This window comes from Pan paniscus, chromosome 9 (genome assembly GCF_029289425.2).
Source record: "Pan paniscus chromosome 9, NHGRI_mPanPan1-v2.0_pri, whole genome shotgun sequence".
NCBI lineage: Eukaryota > Metazoa > Chordata > Mammalia > Primates > Hominidae > Pan > Pan paniscus.
Genome location: NC_073258.2, coordinates 18840604 through 18860895, shown reverse-complemented (window position 1 = coordinate 18860895; position 20292 = coordinate 18840604). Strand labels below are relative to the sequence as shown.

Below are 20292 nucleotides of genomic sequence, written 5' to 3'. Positions count from 1 at the left end.
CAGCAACGGAGGCTGCAGAACAGCGGATATTGGTGAACAGCAAATGTTGCTGCCTGATCGTTCCTCTGGAAGTTTTGTCTCAGAGGAGTACCCAGCCATTTGAGGTGTCAGTCTGCCCCTACTGGGGGTGCCTCCCAGTTAGGCTACTCGCGTGTCAGGGACCCACTTTAGGAGGCAGTCTTTCCGTTCTCAGATCTCCAGCTGTGTGCTGGGAGAACCACTACTCTGTTCAAAGCTGTCAGACAGGGACATTTAAGTCTGCAGAGGTTTCTGCTGCCTTTTGTCTGGCTATGCACTCTCCCCAGAGGTGGAGTCTATAGAGGCAGGCAGGCCTCCTTGACCTGCAGTGGGCTCCACCCAGTTCGAGCTTCCCAGTGGCTTTGTTTACCTACTCAAGCCTCAGCAGTGGTGTGTGCCCCTCCCCCAGCCTTGCTGCAGCCTTGCAGTTTGATCTCAGACTGCTGTGCTAGCAATGAGTGAGGCTCTGTGGGTGTAGGACCCTCTGATCCAGGCATGGGATACAATCTCCTGGTGTGCCGTTTGCTAAGACCATTGGAAAAGCGCAGTATTAGGGTGGGAGTGACCCAATTTTCCAGGTGTTGTCTGTCACCCCTTTCTTTGACTAGGAAAGGGAATTCCCTGACCCCTTGCACTTCCCGGGTGAGGCGATGCCTTGCCCTGCTTTGGCTCATGCTCGGTGCATTGCACCCACTGTCCTGCACCCACTTTCCGAAACTCCCCAGTGAGATGAACCCGGTACCTCAGTTGGAAATGCAGAAATCACCCATCTTCTGTGTTGCTCACGCTGGGAGCTGTAGACTGGAGCTGTTCCTATTCAGCCATGTTGGCTCCACCCTCTGTTTTTTTTTTTTTTAATCCATGTTCTCTTGTGTCTCATTGATCTTCTGTAATATCATTATTTTGAATTATTTTTCTGGGATTTCATAAGTTTTTTTTCATTGAAATATATTGCTGGAGAATTATTGTTTTCCATTGGACCTGTCATATTTCCTTGCTTTTTCATGTTTCTATGTCTTTGCATTGATATCTGCACATCTGGTTTAATAATTACTTCTAATTTTCTGAATTTACATTTATAGCAGAGGACTCTTCCTTGAAGCTCTGTCTATGGGGTTCGTTGAGTAGAGCACTTTGGCTTTGATCCTGGGTACATGCATTTGTGTAGTCTCTGTATGATTTCTTTGGCTGTAAACAGTGTCAATGGTGTCTGAGATTTCCTCAGTGGCTTAGGCTGTGGTTGTTAGTGGAGGCTGTGGTGATATTTTGTTGGAGACAGGGACACCAGATGGGCCAGTCCTTGTTCCCCAGTGGTTACAGTAGCAGGCTAAGCATGCCTGTTCTTGGGCCCTAGAGTGTCATACATTGGCACTGGTGTTAGTGGATCTAGGTGGGCTGATTCTTAGGCCTTCAGGTAGCTTCTTGGGTGTCAGGAGTGGTAATGGTAGCCTGAGTGGGTGGAAGGGTCTTTGGGTCCCTGGCCAGTGGGTGTTGCATGGGCAATGGCAGTAGCAGTGGGGGAACAACCTTTTGGCTCACAACAGATCTGTGCTTGTGTTGGCAGTAACTATGACAGGCTTGGTGGACAGTCCTTGAACCACAGGTGGCACATGGGGGTGGGTGCCAGCTATTGTGGTAGTGGTAGATTGGGTAAGATTGTCCTCAGGTTCCCAGGAGGAGTACTTGGGAGCCAATGGTGGTGGATAGGGCAGAGCAATCCCCAAGCACCCAGATGATGTGGCACTTGGTGGGGCAGAGCACTGCCAGATGGATCTGTCCCAAGTCCCCCTTGGTGGTACATATGGGCACTAGTTTTGATAGGTGGGGGCAGGATGATTTCCAGGCTCATGGCAGAATGTTTGAGTGGGGACAGCAGTGACTGTGCTGCAGCCCTGCTTTTAGGGATTGTGGAGGCGCTTTCAGTGGTAGCAGCTATAGACAGGTGGCTGGGGAGCATGTGCTTTGGCCCCAGGTAGTGGCTATGGGCAGGGTTATCTGTCCTTAGGATGGTTGTAAATGAACTATGGCCCTGCTGCTAGGAATGGTGGGATTGTTGCCAGTGGCTCATGTTTCAGCTTTGGCAGTGGCAGCCAGCAGCAGTGACTGGCTGCAGGTGGAGGGTGTCAATGGGGATCCAGGGATGTGGAGATGCAGGGGCTGTTGGGCTCCAAGGCAGGATGCAGTCTGGAGGGTGCTGGGCTCTCAAAATGGCATCTTGCTGTAGTTGCTTAGGACTTGGGGCAGTGTGTGAGAACCAATGTGAGCTCCCTCTTGGGAGCAATATTGTTACGTGGTCTCCTGGCAGCTTCCTATGTTAGTCTCAGTGCCCACCAAGGTCGACAAGCTCCCCTATGATTAGGAGTGCAGGAGTTCACTGTGGGAATATGAACCACTGAGGGTCTTTCACTTCCATTTTCCCTATGTTGGGGAGTCTCTCCAACCTCCCAGCTGATACTGCCAGGCAGGCTGCTTGGTTTCCCTTTCCTTCCTTGCCTTAGGTATTTCCTATTACTTCCCTATTGAATTTCAGTGTTCTCTCTTAAGTGATCGATTTGAAGGGTGATTATTGACTTCCTATTTTGGTTCTTCTTTGTGTAGGAGGCCTACCAGATGCCTCTAGTCAGCAATCTTGAAGCCTGTTTGTTTTTTTTTCCTTAACACAAATGGTACTTTATTATACCTATTTGCTTTTGTATATCGCTTTTTAAAAGTTTCACAATACATATTGAGGATATATGTATCAGGATGTGTAGCCTTTCTCATTCATTTTATTTATTTTATTTTTATTTATTTATTTTGAGACAGACTTTTTCTTTGTGGCCCAGGCTGGAGTGCAATGGCGGGATCTCAGCTCACTGCAACGTCCGCCTTCTGGATTCAAGGGATTCTGCTGCCTCAGCCTCCTGAGTAGCTGGGACTACAGGCATGTGCCACCATGCCTGGCTAATTTTGTATTTTTAGTGGAGATGGGGTTTCACCATGTTGGCCAGGCTGGTCTTGAACTCCCTGACCTCTAGTGATCTGCCCACCTCGGCCTCCCAAAGTGCTGGAATACAGGCATGAGCCACCGTGCCTGGCCTCTCATTTCTTGTAACTGACTACGTTATATTCCAGTGTCTGGGTGTACTATAACATATTTAACCTGTCTTCATTAATGGACTTTTTGATTGGTTCTAATATTTTGGTGTTACTAACAATATTGCAGCGAATATTCTTGTATATCCTTCTTTGTGTTCTTGTACAAATGTCTACGTAGGAAAAATTTCTGGAGATGGAATTATGGGTTAAAGCTTATATTCAATTTAAATTTTAAATAAATATTATCAAATTGCCTTTCATAGCTGCTGTGTCAATTTGTACTCCTAACAATAATGTTTGAGAACGCTTATTTCTGTATACTCTGGACCATACAGGTGAAAACTGACATCTCGTTGTTTTAGTTTGTATTTTTATCATTTGAATTAGATTGCTTATATTATATTTAAATATTAGGCATTCGAGAAAAACTTGTTTTTAACCTTTTTATTATAGAATATAATACCCAAATACAAAATAGAAATGTGCACAAAAGGAGAAGTTTTATCATAAAATGAATATCTGTGTAACTACTACCCAGGTTAAGAAGTAGCATGTTTATATTACCCGGAAGCCTTTCTTCTTCCTATACCAACCACTACTCCCCTTCCTCCTCCAAAGGGAAAAAACATCATTACCTTTCTTTTATGATAATCACTTCTTTGCTTTTCTTTATAGTTTCACCCCCAGAGCATGCATGCCTATACAACACACTGTTGGGTCTGTCTGTTCCTTACTTTATATAAATGGGCTTTATATATCCTTTTGTTTCTGGATCCTTTCATTTCATATAAGATTTGTGAGATACATTTTTGTTATTTCGTGTAGCAGTAATTTGCTCATTTTCATTGTTTTATAGTGTTCCATTCTATGATTATATCACAGTTTGCCCATTCCGCTGTTGACAGACATTTCTAGTTTGGGACTAATATGAATAATGCATTCTTGTATACTTGGTGTGCAAGTGCCTGCACCTTTGTTGGGTAAATTCTTAGAAGTAGAATTTCTGGATGATAGGATGTGGTATTTTTATCTATATTAGATAATGTCAAGCTGTTATACAAATTCTTCTAATTTGCACTTCCACTAGCAGAGTATGAGAGTTCCTGTTGTCATATACTTTCTCCCATTATTTATATTATCAGTCTTTATAGTTTAAACATTCTGGTGGATATGAAGTGACATCTCATAATTTTTATTTTCAGTTCCTTAAATATTAATGAAGTTAAGCACATTTTGATGTTTATTGGCCATATAGAAATCCTCTTTTATGAATCCGTTTTTGGTTCCATTTTTCTATTCAATTTCTTGTCTTCTTTTATTGATTTGTAGGTGTTTTAATACATTCTGGGTACAGACCAGTTTGTAGTCTTAGTTTGGATTCCAACAGAAGTAGAGCCTTTTGATGAGGACTAGGGTACTGATAGCTTTTTGGGAGATAATCTGAGGAAGTAGAAGTGAGGGAGTAGTGAGGTTTGGAAGAAGGAAAAAGCCTCCTTCTTATTAAGGTCACACTATAGGCAATGGGAACTGGATTCTTTTAGAACCTCTGAGAAGAGCACAGAAAGCCTTCCTGAAGGAGGAGAGTCTGAAGCACTTACTCAATGCTGATTAAGAGTTTCTTCCAGTGGTGTTTACTCCCCCATCTCCCAAGGTGAGCTTGTGCTGGGCTAAACATATTTCCGTGGCCTTCAGAGAAGGTCATGAAGCAGAAGGTGGCAGAATGTTCAGTGATTGCTTGAGATGAGATGCTAGCAAGGCCAGTCTGCGCTTGCATGGGACTGTCCATTGCAGCTCTGGCTAAAATCAGAACTGGTCCAGGGAACTCCTAAGTAGCAGCACCAATGGCATCTTTTCTATTTTGTAGATACATTTTTTCCACACTAAAAGATGCCTTTTACTCTCTTATGGTGTCTTTTGACGAACAGAAATGCTTAATATTATTTATGTAATCAAATAAAATTTATCTACTTTTCCCGTTTTGGGTAATGCTTTCAATATTTTGTTTAAAAAGTCTTTTCTTACCCTGAATTCATGAGGACATCTTAAGCTACTTTTTTAGGTAGTGTATTTTTTTTGAGAAGATGATGAAAGATATGGGTAATTTCTCCAGAAACATACAAATCATTTTATATAACTTTAAGGTGTTCATGGAACCTTTGAAGGCCTTCCATAGAACTCCTAGTACTTTATTGATCACAGGTTCGGAATCTCTAGTCATTGTTTTACCTTTTTAATTTAGACCCATAGACTACCTGGAACTGATCTTTGCATCGTATGATATGAGATAGACAGCAAGTTTTATTTTATTTTTTCATATAGATGTCTAAAACATATACCTGCTTAGTTTTTATTCCTTTTTCTGTGCTCTCTAGTCTGTTCCAAAGGAATGTTTTCCTCCTCTTGTGCCAGTTACTCTGTATTAATTACTGTTGCTTTATAGTTTATCTTGATATCTGATGGATCAAGTCTATTCTTTGTGCTCAAGATTTTCTTGTCTTTTCTTGGATGTTTGGATTTTCATATGAATTTCAAAATGAACTTACTATATTATGCACACACACACAGACACACGCACACCACACACACACACACACACACATAGACTGTTGGAATTCAGATTGGAATTGCACTGAATCTCCAGATTAATTTGGGGAGATTGACTTCTTTATAATTTTGAGTCTTCCAATCCATGACATAGTGTAGCTGTCCACTTGCTGGGCCTTAACTTATTCTCAAAAATGTTACATAGTTTATTGCAATGAGGCCTTGCATATCTTTCATTACAAGTCTTACCTAGGTATTTGATATTTGTGATAGTTTTATATAAATGATATTTATAAATTTCATTTTGCTTGGGATTATATGTAGAAAAGCAATATATATTTTTTGTACAATGCTCTTGCATAAAACAAAATTGCCAAGCCCATTTGTTAATTGTAATTCTTCATCTGTAGGTTCTTTTGAATTTTCTTTCTATATAATCATATCATCTACAAATTCTGACAATTTGATTTCTTCTTTTAAATTTTTATATTTTGCATGTATTTTTCTTGTCTAATTGTACTGTCTAATACTTCCAATGCAATGTTGAAAATAGAAGTAGTGGGCATCTTTGTTGCATTCTGTATCTCAAAGAAAATGCTGTTGACATTTTATTAATAAGAATCATGGTATGATGTTTGCTTAAAAATACTGTTTTTTGTGCACTTGTTGCAGTTGTTGGGTGTACCATTATAAATATGTCAATTAGGTCAAATTTGTTGATGATATTAATTCAGTCTTTTATATTTTTCTGCCTTTAAAAGTCTACTTATTTTATCATTTATCCGGAGAATATTTTAAAATTTTTACTTTCAGTTATGGACTTCTCTTATACTTCTGGCAAGCTTAGCTAAATATTTTGAGAATATGGCATTAAGTTTATATAAAGTTAGAACTGTTATATCTTATTGATGAATTGACTTTTTAATCATTACTATTACTGTTACTATTATCTTTATCTCTAATAATACTCTTTGCCTTTAACCCTTTTTTGTCTGATATTATAGTTTTCTTTTGGTTAGTGCTTGCACCAAAACCAAAATCTATTTAACCCAGAACTTTCTAAACTTATATGAACATAGAATTTTATCAAGGCATAGTATATATTAATATCTCAGGAAACAAGTGGTATATAGAACACACTTTGCAAAATAGTGATCTAAAATATATATATGATTATTAAAGGAGTATACCTAGGGGGTCATAGATAAGAGAGCTATTTAGATATCTCCAGTTGGGGAGTCTATTAAAGCAGGGTTAAGCAAACTATATCCAAGGAGCCCAATCTGGCACACTACCTGTTCTTGTAAATAAAATTTTATTGGAATACAGCTATGCCCACTTATATATGTAATTTCTATAATTGCTTTTGCTCTATGATGGCAGAGTTGAGTAGAGAGACCATATGGCTATCAAAGCTTAAATTGTTTACTATCTGGCTTTTTACAGAAAATTTGGCAATTATTTTCCTGCTAATAATTGCCAAAAATTGTTGAACACTTATTACTTTGTGGGCTCAATATGTTGCTAGATATTTTATGTAGATAATCTCATTTTATTATCCTAAAAATCTTTTAAGGTAGGTGAGATGAGATTGTGTTTATTTTACAAATGAGGAAACTAAGGTGCAGAGAAATTAAATAATTGCCCATGGTTACATATCTAGTAAATGTCAGAACCAGGGTTTGAAGCTAGATCTGCCTCCTAGCCTTCACTTTCTCAGTATACTAGACTGCCTTCTGGTTCCTGTTGTTTTGGTAGAGTGTGAAGTAATGGAACAAAAAGTTAAGAAGGTTAAAAAACTCATACTTTGCCATTGTTACTCTAAGAGGTTAGCTATGTTAAGTATACCTGTTAAGTGCCAGGGTACTGTACTAATTGCTTTACATGTTATCTCATTCAATTTTAGCAATGAATCTGTGTTGCATTTTATAGATAAGGAAATTGAAGTTATTTATCAAGGAAAAAGTAGTTAATCTATCTCAGACCATACTTTCAGAGGAATATTGCTGATTTAAAGATAGTTAGATAACTCTATTGACTATGTCTATTATATAATACAGTGGATACATACCATAAATGTTTCCTCATGCTGTTGTCTAGGATTCCAAATAAAAGTTTTAATGACCACATAATGACATAATATTATGCCTAGTGAGTGGGCTGTATTTTAAACTTTCCCTTATTTTTGGATGTAGGATATAGAACTCACATTATTAATTAGAAGATTTACTTGCATGTTAATAACAATTTAGAAAATACTCTGAATGTTGCTGAAGATTGTGACCTTTGCAAGTGTGAACTCTGTATAAAATAGTAGAACTGCATACTTTTTTTTGCTTAATTTGTTTTTTCCAATTTCAAATGTTCAGCATTAAGGAAATTTAGAAAAATGTGAAAAATGGAAAGTGTTTACCTATTGTCCCATGCCCAATGGCAGCCTTTGTTAACAGCTTATTCCTCTCAGTCCTTTTCCTAAGAACATAGTCTTTTATTATTTTTTAAAAAGTGTGTGAATATAATTTTTATCCCCCCTTTTTGGCTTTACATCAGGTACCTAGTGATGGAAAACTCTGACTTAAAATGAAAGCTCTGTCAGCACCTCGTCATGTGGTCCTAAGTGAGTTGTATGTCTGTTTCCTTGCCTGTAAACTTGGGCACATTTCATTCTGCTATCCCTGATATTTTTACTTAGAATGTGAGGCAACCTCTGAGGCTAGGCCAGATCTTGTCTGGACTTTAAAGTGGAATCTTCAAATTGTTATGAAGAAGATACAGTAAAATGATAAGCAGGATCTCTCCACGTGATCCTCTTTGTTTCTTTGTTTTTGAGAGTGAGCAAAAGACCTAAGGTAAGGTTGAGAAGGACTAACCTGTAGTGTGCAACTAAGCTCCTAGTGGTTCTACAGTGTTTATTTGTTAGGTGTGATAATGTGGTAGCATTACTGAAGTCACAACTGTAGGGTCTTGTACCCTTAAGGCATTCCTCTTTAAAAAGTGGATGACTATACTAGCCACCACATCACCTAAGATGTGACTTGAGGTCATTTCATTTGAGTCTTAGGGAAAAAGCAAAAAGGGAAATACATTTGTGGAAGGCATACCCCATCTAGGAAGCATTTTCATATATCAAATCCCCACAAAAACTTTGGGAGGTAAATGTTAACATCCTCATCTGTAAAAGTTTTTTTTTTATTTTAGAAAGTGAGATTATATAGTTTTACAATCTGCTTTCTTCTCTTTACACATTTCATGCAAAGCTGTAATTATTTGTCTTCTTTACTAGGCTGTGAACTCCTTGAAGTCACCAACTCTACTGCATTCATTTTTGTTTTCTCAGGGCTTAACACAGTGCCTGGCACAGAGTAAACATCCAGTAAGTGATGAGTAAGGATGATTTACTCTAGGAATTGGGACTCTTAGATAATTAGCCCATAGTTATCAAATCTTTATTTTTCTTTTGTTTCAGCATCTCTCTTCCTTTTAATTTCTACTATGAATTTAGAAATGCTTGAAAAATGTTAAGTGCCACATACATGCAAGTTGAGACTATGTTGACTCTCTGTATTCCCATAAGTTGTTCTGGTCTGTATCCAGTTGATAATGCAGTTGTTATTTTTATAGTAGTCTAAGTACATATTTGCACAACAGGCGGTGTCAACTCATCTAAGTTACTTGCTGTTATTTGCCTGATACTTTTAAATTACAGAGCTCCATTACTGAAGTCATTATTTGTGGTTAAGAGGGAGTGGTACTGAGAGTGGTAACAAGAAGACTTTTAAAAAATGAGGATTAAAATTGACCATCTTTAGCTGCCTTTAAATTTATCTTGATTTAATTATCTAGAACAAGTACAAAGAATGGCCCTGCCTTAGTTTTTTCTATACGTCTGCTCTATACAAAATACGCTGATTAAAAAGAGGTATGGACTTAGAAATTAGAATTTATTTGCAAGATTTTGTTAAATGATTGCTTTTTAAATCTCTGCCACTCTACTGTTACTCCATTTTGTGAGCAGAACTCAGGAAGAGAAAACTCAGCAAGGATAGGAATCCTCTCCTCTTTCTGGATATGATAGTGCACTGCAAATGCAAGACTCTTCTAACTATGGCATCTATCTTACAATGAATCCAAATGGTCATTCCTGGAGGTCTGGGATTATGCTTTGTTGTCCTATATCCCTAGAAATTCCTATTCATGCCATTCATCCTGTGGGCTCTCAGAAATATTAATTGAATTGCTGAAGACTTGCTTGTATCTTTATCTCAGATTTTTAAAAAAAGCACCCTGCAATAACTAAGACTTAATTTTTTAGCTAAATTCCATGTCTAGTTTCTAATACCTCCTTATATTTTAAAAAATCATTATTTTATTTTTAAAAAACAGAAACTCCAAAATCATTGAGAATCTTTTCTGTAAAATAAGACATTTTACAGAGTTACAAAATTTTCATTTTTCCATACAAGTTTTTGTGAGCATGCCCACATTTAGCACAGTTACTCTTTAGCCCGGGAGTTTTTGAATTTTAGTGTGCTAGGAATTACCTGAGGACAATGCTTAAAATTAGATTCATGGGCCAACTCTCAGAATCATAGAATTGATTGGTTTGGGTGGAGCTCTAATAATCTTTAAAATTATTTTCTTTTTTTAAATTTTTATTTTATTATTATTATACTTTAAGTTTTAGGGTACATGTGCACATTTAATTTTGAGATGGAGTCTCGCTCTGTCACCCAGGCCAGAGTGCAGTGGCGCAATCTTGGTTCACTGCTGCCTCTGCCTCCCAGGCTCAAGTGATTCTTCTGCCTCAGCCTCCTGAGTGGCCGGGACTATCATGCTCGGCCAATCTTTGTATTTTTAGTAGAGACGGGGTTTCACCATGTTGGCCAGGCTGGTCTCAAACTTCTGACCTCAAGTGATTCGCCCACCTTGGCCTCCCAAGGTGTTGGGATTACAGGCGTGAGCCACCGCACCCAGCCACAATTTTTTTATTTTAATAAGCACTCTAGGCAGTTCTAATATAGGTAGTCTGTGGATTATGTTTTGATAATGACTTTTTTTCTCCAGTCCTACTCATACAGGACCCTCTTTGCCTTTTTAAAAACTATTATTAAGTTGTTATCTTTGAAATCAGACAGGCTATAAGAAAAAAAAGATCTTAAAAAAGACAATAATAGGTGTTATTTCAAAGAAGTGTATTTTGATAAGAAAAGCAAGGGGCATGAAGGAATAAAGGAGAACAAGTTTATGAAGTGAAAAGTTACAAAATATATTCTTTTTTACCCACTGCCAAATTTTTATTTGATTTTGTTCAGGTTGTCTTGCTGCCTTCTGTTTATGAAGTATGTGGAATTTTTCTGTAGTGAAGACGTCAAAATACAAATTTTGTATTAAGTCACATGGTAATTCTGTACCATGGATTAAGTCACATGGTAATTCTGTAAATAGTTTTTGGAAGTTTGTGGTCTATATTTTGATCTTGGTTTATAATGATAAGCTGCCTTTGTAAAATACCTTTATAAAGTAATGACATGAGGTCTTCTAAATATTCCCTTCCTTCCCCTCTCCTCCCCTCCCCTCCCCTCCCCTCCCCTCCCCTTCCCTTTTCTTCCCTTCCCTTTTCTGAGACAGTATCTCACTCTGTTGCCCAGGATAGAATGCAGTGGCGTGATCATAATTCACTGCAGCCCCAACCTCCTGTGCTCAAGTGGTCTTCCTGCCTCAGCCTCCTCGGTAGCTGGGACTACAGGTGTGTGTCACTATGCCTGGCTAATTTTTTTATTGAGACGGAGCCTTGCCCTATCACCCAGGCTGGAGTGCAGTGGCAAGATCTCGGCTCACTGCAACCTCTGCCTCCATGGTTCAAGCGATTCTTCTGCCTCAGCCTCCCGAGTAGCTGGGATTATAGCCACGTGCCACCATGCCCAGCTTATTTTTTGTATCATTAGTAGAGACAGGGTTTCACCATGTTGGCCAGGCTGGTCTCAAACTCCTGACCTCATGACTTGCCCACCCTGGCCTCCCAAAGTGCTGGGATTACAGGTGTGAGCCACTGCACCTGGCAGCCTGGCTAATTTTTAAATTTCTTTTGTAGAGACGGGGGTCTCACTTTGTTGTCCAGGCCGGTTTTGAACTCCTCACCTTAAACGACCCTCCCACTTTGGCCTCCCAAAGTGGTGGGATAACAGGTGTGAATCACTGCACCTGGCCCTCATTTTTTTGTTTTGTTTTGTGTAGACACTATTTTTATACTGACCACCTTTGTTCATAGATAGCTCTTATTGAATTATTCTTTCAGGAGAGCAGTAAAGTGTTGGCAGTTGTAAAAATGTGTCAGATTTATGCAATCCTATCTCTGATTTACAATTCAGTTACACATGTTGGCAGAGGTGAACTGGTGGGCCTAAGGAAATGCCACAATAATTCCTCCTCTCTTGACCCAGAAATGTCTTGATCCTGACCATATAATTTATTAAAGTAGGCTTAGGGTATGTTACATGAAAGTGTAAAGGTATTCTTCCTAGTGGGTGTGAATAGTATACATTTTTAAAAAATGTAAACTCCTGGTCCACTCAAGGAGATTTTGGTTTAGGAGGTCTGGAGTGGGGCCCAGAAATTTGAACTTTATAAAAACTTTTTAGGTGATTGTATAATCAGCTAAGTTTTGGTACAATGTTCAACTCTATAAGAATTCTTTCTACAACATTCTTGGTAAAGAGTCATGCAGTCTCAACTTTGACAATTTCTATTTGATGATGCAACTTATTTCATTGCTTTAAAAGATTTATCTTGGACTGAACTAGGCACGGTTCTGGGTGGGAGTCTGGGGAGTGCAGCAGCCATGGCCAGCCACTTCGTGCTCAGCAACAGTGCCAGGATGTCCATCCTGGGGCTGGGCACCTGGAAGCCCTCTCCACGCCAGGTGACTGAGGCTGTGAAGGTGGCCACTGATGTCAGGTACTGCCATCTCGACTGTGCCCATGTGTACCAGAATGAGAATGAGGTGGAGGTGGCCATTCAGGAGAAGCTCAGGGAGCAGGTGGTGAAGTGCGAGGAGCTCTTCATTGTCAGTAAGCTGTGGTGCATGTACCATGAGAAGGGCCTGGTTAAAGGAGCCTGCCAGAAGACGCTTAGTGACATGAAGCTGGACTACCTGGATCTTTACCTTATTCACTGGCCAACTGGCTTTAAGCCTGGGAGGGAATTTTCCCCATTGGATGAGTCGGGCAATGTGGTTCCCAGTGACACCAACATTCTGGACACATGGGCAGCCATGGAGGAGCTGGTGGATGAAGGGCTGGTGAAAGCTATTGGCATCTCCAACTTCAACCATTTCCAGGTGGAGAGGATCTTAAACAAACCTGGCTTAAAGGATAAGCCTGCAGTTAACCAGATTGAGTGTCACCTGTACCTCATTCAGGAGAAGTTAAGTCCAAAGGCATTGTGGTGACTGCCTACAGCCCCCTCGGCTCTCCCGACAGGCCCTGGGCCAAGCCCGAGGACCTTGCCTCCTGGAGGATCCCAGGATCAAGGTGATCACAGCCAAGCACAATAAAACTACAGCCCAGGTCCTGATCTGGCTCCCCATGCAGAGGAACTTGGTGGTGATCCCCAAGTCTGTGACACCAGAATGCATTTGCTGAGAACGTTAAGGTCTTTAACTTTGAACTGAGCAGCCAGGATATGACCACCTCACTCAACTACAACAGGAACTGGAGGTTCTGTGCCTTGGTGAGCTGTGCCTCCCACAAGGATTACCCCTTCCATGAAGAGTTTTGAAGCTGTGGTTGCCTGCTTGTCCCTAAGTGACCTATACCTGTGTTTCCTGCCTCATTTTTTTCATTGCAAATGTAGTATAGCCTGTGTCACTCAGCAGTGGGACAGCAAACTGTAGAGTGGCCAGCGAGGGTGTGTCCAGCTTGATGTTCTATCTGAGGAGCCCTGTCAGTAGAATAGAGGTCTCTTCCAGTTTGCTTTGCCCTTCTTTTTGCCCTGCTGGGGAAAGTACAACCTGAATACCCTTTTCTGACCAAAGGGAAGCAAAATCTACCAGGTTAAAGTAGTGCCACTAACAGTTGAGTTTTAACTGCTTGGAACTGTAATCCTTTCAGCAAGACTTCTCTTTGCCTCAAATAAAAAGTGCTTTTGTGAACTTGAAAAAAAAAAGATTTATCTTGGACTGAACTAAAACCTACCACTTTGTAATTTCCACCCACAAGTATTGTTCTTTCTTTGGGAAGGAGGAAAGAGAAACTAATTTTGATCAGCATTTACTATATTACACTTGCTGTGCTAGGTATAATTGCCTCTTATTTGTATGCTTGAAAAAACTAAGGTAATTTCCTTGGCTGCAAAATGGAGTGTCAGAGTAGATCAGTGGTTATCAAAATGTGGTCTGTGGACACTGGAGGTCCCTGAGACCCTTTCACAGGGTGTGTTGTCAAAACTATTTTCATCGTAATGGGAAATTGCTAGTTGCTTTTTTCACTGTATTGACATTTGCACTGAGGATGCATAGCAATTTTGGGTTAAAACTGCTGGTGCCTTAGCACACATTAAGACAGTGGCACCAAATGATATTAGTAGTCATTGAATTCTTTATTATTACCACTCACGAAACAAACAAACCAACAAACAAAAAGGCAGTTTCACTTAAAAGCATTGTAGATGAAACAGTAAAAATTTTAATTTTATTAACTCTTGACCCTTCTTTAATACTCTGTGTGCTGAAATGTGAAGTATGTATAAGGCACTGACACTACATACTCAAGTATGATGGTTATCTTGAGGAAAATCACTTATAATTGAGTTGAACTAACTACTTTTTTCAAAGAACACCATTTTTTACTTGAAAGAACAACTAACAAACACACAATGGTTATTTAGACTTAAAAACTTGGCAGACATATTCTCAAAAATGAACAAAGTGAGCCTGCCTATTTTGTAGAAAACAAGTGACACTTTTTTGTCAATAAAATTTGAGCTTCCAAGAGCAAATTAGTAGTTTGCAAAGCTTTTACCCACCACCACAATCATGATCGCTTCCCAGTACTTAAAAATGTTTCTGATAAGATAGGGTGGTGGATATTAAGAAACGTGGTTTTAACAATATTGCATAATAAAATATGTCAATGTTTTAAACTCAGTGAGCCAATGTTTCTTAAATGAACTAATGTATGATGTTACAAAGTCATGCATGGCTAAAAGATCCATTTAAAGGCGATTTGATTTTAGGGTAATGGAATACAAAAAGTTTATTGATATTCAATTTTTAGATTCCATATTGCAATTAACTTTTGAGAAATGATTACTTGTCAAATTTTGATATAATATAAAAGAATAGCCACAATTATTTGAAAAGGCTATTAAAACATTCTGCCTCTTTCTAACTATCTATCTGTGTGAAAATGGATACTTTTCACATACTTCCACCAAACCAACATATCACAACAGATTGAATGCAGTAGCACCTATGATAATCTAGCTGTCTTTTTCTAAACCAGACATTTGAGAGATTTGCAAAGATGTAAAGCAATGTTAGTTTTCTCTCTCTTTTTTTTATTTTGGAAAATATGCTTATATTTCATAAAATACTTTATAATACTATGTAATAGGTTTATTATTGTTATTTAAAATAACTCTTTAAAAACTTTAAAGTTTTAGTTTCTAATATAGTAAGTATTGATAAATGTAACAATAGCTCTTTGTGACCCTCAATAATTTTTAGGACTGTAAGGGAGTCCTGAGACCAAAGAGTCTGAGAACCGCTGGACTCAATGATCTCCAAGTTCATTCCAACCACCATCATTGAACATGCAACCATTCTATTGTAACATGGTTTCCATAAAGTTTCCTAGCCATTCTCCTCTGAATGCTTTGTCAATGTCCCTTCTAAGTGTGGCCCTCAATACCAAAATAATATTGAAGAGATATAGGTTGAGCAGCATGGAATACATGAATAGGCTATTATGAGGTGGATTCAATAATAACTACCTTTGGAGATCTTTAAGAATAGGAGAAATTCCTATTTCTTTGAGGAAGGAAGTTCTTCCAGAACAGCAGAGTGGTGGACTAGGTAGCTTCTTAAGTTGTCTTCCTTGATACCTCACAAATACTCTAACCTTTTGCATTAGAAGACATAATTTTCTATTCAGTACTGTGATGTTTTAAATTATTAACAACTGCATTTAAAAAAATACTGGACATTAGCTTAATGTCAGTCCTACTGAAAGTCAAATTTCACATTTTATTATTTATAGTTAATTCAAATTCTGCATAATTTAATATGATTATTAAGGAAAAAGAAAACTAAGCATTATGGAGTTCAATAAACATGGGTTTAATCTAGTAAAGCTGCAAGCAAAAAAAGTGATAATAACAGTGAAGAATTGAAATTTTTAAATTGATGGAGCTTTGGAGGAAATAGCAATAGTTTTAATTCAACAATCACATCTCCTGCAAAACCCACTTGAATTTGCATACAGGATATTTTTAATGTGTAATTTTTATTCTGATATATAAAAGACCAGGCATCGATATTTTCCTAAAAGTTAGTTGAGAAGATAAATGCGTTGAAGACAGTTGTTTTAATTCAGTGGCTCACTATGTATAATATTAGTAAAATCAATGCATCAATAAATTTTAAAAAGATATTTAATTCTTGACTTCAGTTTTAATCATGCAGTGCTATGATTTAATGTAAAAGTGGACAAAATTTGTTACAGGTGTTTTGGAAGCACTTTAGTTCTTTAAATAATACCTTAGAATCATTGAGTCTCAGGGCTGTAAGGTCATTTAATCCAACCACCCATTTGATACTTGAACTTTCTTGCTAACTCAAATAATAAAAAGAAGGTGGGGGGGGGTTACTAAAAACAGAAATGGGTGTGGCTTAAAGACAGACTTTTAAGCAGGATTTAAAAATGTAGCTTGAAAGCTTTTAAAGTCTAATTATACAGGGAGGTGGCAATGTTTTTATTTGCTATTTACCTTTGATCTATTACCTATTTTTGGTAGAGTGGGACATGCTTTTGTGAAAATGTTTATGGTTTCTTCATTTGATGTTAAGATACTCATTTGAAGTTGCCCTGTAATTTTGAGGGTTTTTTAAACTAATATTAATATTTGGCTTTTGCTCCCAGACTAATAGCAAGTTATCCTAGATCTAGGTCATTTCTTTTGAACGTCTAAGTGATATACTGAATTTTAGAAATAGCTTCCTCATTTTGGCATACATTAGACATGCTAAGTATAAAAAAATCTAAATAATATCAAACCATAAGGGTAATAAAGTAAAAATAACCTATGGCACCCTGCCCAATGTTAACATTTTTGTTAAATTATATTTTGTGAAACTTACACATGCATATATATTTGATTTTCACATAAATATTTGATATTCTATAAATTGATGGGCTTTTATTATACACGTATTTTTTATTCAACAATATATTGTGGCCATCTTTTTTGTCAATACATATAGATTTATATAATGATTTTTAATAATTACAGAGTAGTGTTATATGTATGTAGCACAATTTACTTATTCAATCAATAGGTTATTCCTAATTTTGGCTATTATAAAAAACTTTAGTGAACATACATATTAAATGTATCTTTTATCATATTTATAATGAGCTCTTTAAGATAATATTTGAAAGTAGCGTTGAAATCTCAAAGGATATAGACAGTAAAAGTTTTAAAACTTATTGTAAAAGTGCCATTCAGAAAAGTCATACATTTATAATCCCATCAATAGTATATGAAAGTGCTTATTTTTCCACACTCTCACCAATACCAGTTTTTGTCCAGTTTATAAAACGTTTTGCCAATATTATGAGTGAAAACATTTTATTTACATTTCTTTGGCTATTTGGGAGGTTCCTAATTTTTAATGTATACATTTTTATATTATTGGACATTTGCATTTCTTCATTTGTACATTTCTTCTTTGTATCCCTTGTTCTTTTTTTTTTTTTTAAGACAGAGTCTCACTCCGTTGCCCAGGTTGGAGTGCAGTAACGCAATCTTGGCTCACTGTAACCTCCGCCTCCCAGGTTCAAGTGATTCTCATGTCTCAGCCTCCTGAGTAGCTGGGATTACAGGTGTGCACCACTACACCTGGCTGATTTTTGTATTCTTAGTAGAAATAGGGTTTCGCCATGTTGGCCAGGCTGGTATCAAACTCCTGGCCTCAAGTGATCTGCCTGCCTCGGCCTCCCAAAGTGTTGGGATTACAGGCATGAGCCACCCCGCTTGGCCCCTTGTGCATTATTATATTGAAGTATTTGTAGCAATGCATTTTTTATTTAGTACATTAAGAATATATCAAAGACTTGATGACTAAATATTATGGAACAAATTACCACCATGGTCAGATGTGTAATAGACTGTGACCCAGGTTGGATTATTGATTGTTTGAAATCCTTGATGGGAAAGGCCATTTTTTTTTTAATTTAAATTTTTGTGTTCTTACTGTCCAGTGTGATCTTTAACCCATGGTCACTCTTCACTGAATGTATAAATGAGCAAATAGAGAACTGGAACAATCCATGGGTGATTAGGCGTTCTGAGGATTCATTTTACCAAACAGATTGAGATTTTCCAGAACATGTAATGATTTGCTCTGGCATTTCCTTCTCTATCTTTTCACATTTGTGCTGCCCCCAGGACCATAGTGACTGCTTTTGTTTTTGGAAATGTCTTTTTAAGACTAAACTTTTCTAGTTCTTAAAAAGGTACCTATTTCAAGTTGTGTATATATTAATTCTTAACTCTTTGCCCCTCATAAAATGTTGCTTGTTTAGCCTTCAGTTAACTGCATGCAGAACTATGCATTAAAGTCATTTTTAAAATTATATAATGATGAACTCTTTGACCATAGGAACTTATTATTTTTTAATTCTTTGCTGTAAATTTCACCAATAGTGCAAATCTGTTGATAATGAGATTCACAGTTGCTTTTAACATATGTAGCACGACTGGACTGATATGATGAATAAGATTTATTGACTTTGTATTGGTGTATGTGAAAATATTATTTGTTCTAAATGTCTGGAATCTGACTTGTTCCAAAATTAAAAATATTTCTAGAGTTAGAGATCTTAATTCAAGATAGTTCATTGATTAAAAAATTAAATCTATGCTAACCACAATATTTTCTGGTCACATTTTCTTTTAGCTCTCCATTCTTTATGTGGAAGTGAAGGAATAGGATGTATCATGTATCTTGCATAATTCCAATTAATGCTTTTAAAAAAGTAGTTGCCAGAAAAACAAGGTGTGGTATTTTAAAATGTATAAGTACTAAAAACTCTTTTGGATTCTTCTAGAATTTAGACTTTTGGATATACAGCATTTTGCTATAAAATTTATTTTGTGGGTAACTTCTTTATAAGGAAATTATAATTTATAACTCAGCGGGGGATAGCATGTGAGGATGGTTTGAATCAGAACCAGTACTCTTTGATGGTTTTGGATAATACACACAGTGTGTCCAGGTAGGCTTGTCTGGTGTCCCAGATAAAATTACTCTCCCAGATCCCTAAACAGCAGAGGCAATGAGGAAGAAAAGGGTATAATACCAACAATTAATGACAGAGCTAGCCAGACTGTCCTGTACTTCTTGCACTGTGGAAGTAGGCGTTAGAGTTGCTGGAAACTGGTGAAACTGGAGAAGCCCTGAGGCACCATTTCCTACAAGGACAAGAAGGTCTAGTGAAGAAGTCTAATGGGTATGTTAGCTGTTGATGCTTAAAGCTGTCCAAATGCCCACACCTTTGTCATCTATCAATCTTTAAAAAAATTAAAAAAAAACTTTTTAAAGAGATTTTTTAGAGATGTTGCCTAGGCTGATCTTGAACTCCTGGACTCAAGCAATCCACTCGCCTCAGCCTCCCAAACTGTTGGGATTACAGGCGTGAGCCACTGCACCTGGCTCTATTATCTATAAATCTTGACTAGAAAATAGAATAAATTACCTGGATCATTTAGGTAAAAGCATATTTTAGGGGTTGAAGAGGGCTGAGTTAGATATTTATTTCATATTCATCTTAATTTCAGATGCCTATACCTAATCTATTAAGGTCATTTGTGCTATAATTGCAAGTTGGGTGCAGTGGTTCCTACAAATGATGTTGATCAAGATCCATTGTTTTTCAGAAGGATTTTATTTAAATCTAGTTAGCTGTAACTAACCTAGATATTTGCTGGCTATATTTAAAAACTGCAGATTGAATCAAGCCAGTCCCCAGAGCCTAGGAAAGTTTCTGACCTAATTTAGGAACCCAAGCTCTATTATTATTTTTAGTTGACTACTACTCACAGCCATGCTCACATTTTTGAAAGAATACAGCCTCTGTAACAAAGTTTCTTTGTTTTAATGGAACTAAAAATATGCTGTATTTAGACCAAACAATAAAAATAAACTACCAAACCACCTTAATGCATGGGGGTCCTGGATAGAGAAAATCATAGGCATGTAGAGGCATAAAATGACTCTTTGTATGTTAAAAATTTGTATAAGGCTAGCTCTGTGTGTTTGAGTTGCATCTGTTACCTCTTCAGCCAGAACTAAAGTATATGTGAGCAAAACAATTTTGGATTGAATTATGGCTTATACAGAATGCATTGTATATAGCCTAAGCATCTTATGGG

General features: G+C 37.5%; 1 protein-coding gene and 1 pseudogene across 2 annotated transcripts in view; both read left to right on the top strand.

Moving 5' to 3' along the window:
- The window catches only part of SOX6 (SRY-box transcription factor 6), a 769230-nt gene that overhangs the window by 240718 nt on the left and 508220 nt on the right, over window positions 1-20292 (top strand). The window lies entirely within an intron of this gene.
- LOC100977133 (aldo-keto reductase family 1 member B1-like) lies at window positions 12479-14336 on the top strand (annotated as a pseudogene).